Source organism: Babylonia areolata, chromosome 32 (genome assembly GCF_041734735.1).
Source record: "Babylonia areolata isolate BAREFJ2019XMU chromosome 32, ASM4173473v1, whole genome shotgun sequence".
NCBI classification, from domain to species: domain Eukaryota; kingdom Metazoa; phylum Mollusca; class Gastropoda; order Neogastropoda; family Buccinidae; genus Babylonia; species Babylonia areolata.
The window spans coordinates 17871734-17872909 of NC_134907.1; positions in this window are offsets into that span (position 1 = coordinate 17871734).

Sequence of the window (1176 nt, forward strand, 5' to 3'; positions counted from 1 at the left end):
ACCACTCTTAACACGTCGTCACACAACAGACACATGACACACCACCAAGAACAACACTGTTAACACATCATTACACAGGCACATGACACACCAACAACACTGTTAACACATCATCACACAGACACATGACACACCACTAACACTGTTAGCACATCAATCACAGACACATGACACACCACTAACACTGTTAACACATCAATCACAGACACATGACACACCAACAACACTGTTAACACATCATCACACAGACACATGACACACCAACAACACTGTTAACACATCATCACACAGACACATGACACACCAACAACACTGTTAACACATCAATCACAGACACATGACACACCAACACCACTGTTAACACATCAATCATAGGTCTGCACATATATCAAACTGGGAGATCGGAAAAATCTCCACCCTTCACCCACCAGGTGCCGTTACCGAGATTCAAACCCGGGACCCTCAGATTGAAAGTTCAAATCTTTAACCATTCGGATACTGCGCCCATCCATTGCATCCAAAAGGGGGAAACAGAGTTCCTTATGTGCATTTCTTACCGGTCATTTTTATACCATAATGTCTACACACACACACACACACACACACACACACACACGCACACACACTGTACAATTTACTGATATACATACCTGGGTAAACTATCTCCTCTGTACCCTACTGTGTACAATTATCGCTACCATATTGCACTAAATTTCGCTTTCATACAGTTCCTTTCTCTCGGTCACCCCTCAAAGTTATGAAACCCGACAACATTTATACCGCTTTCGGTCATTTCCCTAACAGCAAGTCTGCCGCTTCTACTCATTTTGATTTCATTTTTCTCTCCACAACTGCCATACAGAACACCTTTTTCTGTCACATTCATTTCAATTTCTGTCTCCCTCCAGCATTCCCACGTGAATGCACAAGAACCAGCAAAGTACAACGTGACCGACAGGTCACTAACATTCAGTACTGACATCGTACCATCAACCTGACAGTTCACAGTTCTAGGTTATCATAGACACTGTGCATTGACATGGCATAAACCTGACAGTTCCAGTTCTAGATTATCGTAGACACTGTGCATTGACATGGCATCAACCTGACAATTCACAGTTCTAGATTATCGTAGACACTGTGTATTGACATGGTACCATCAACCTGACAGTGCCA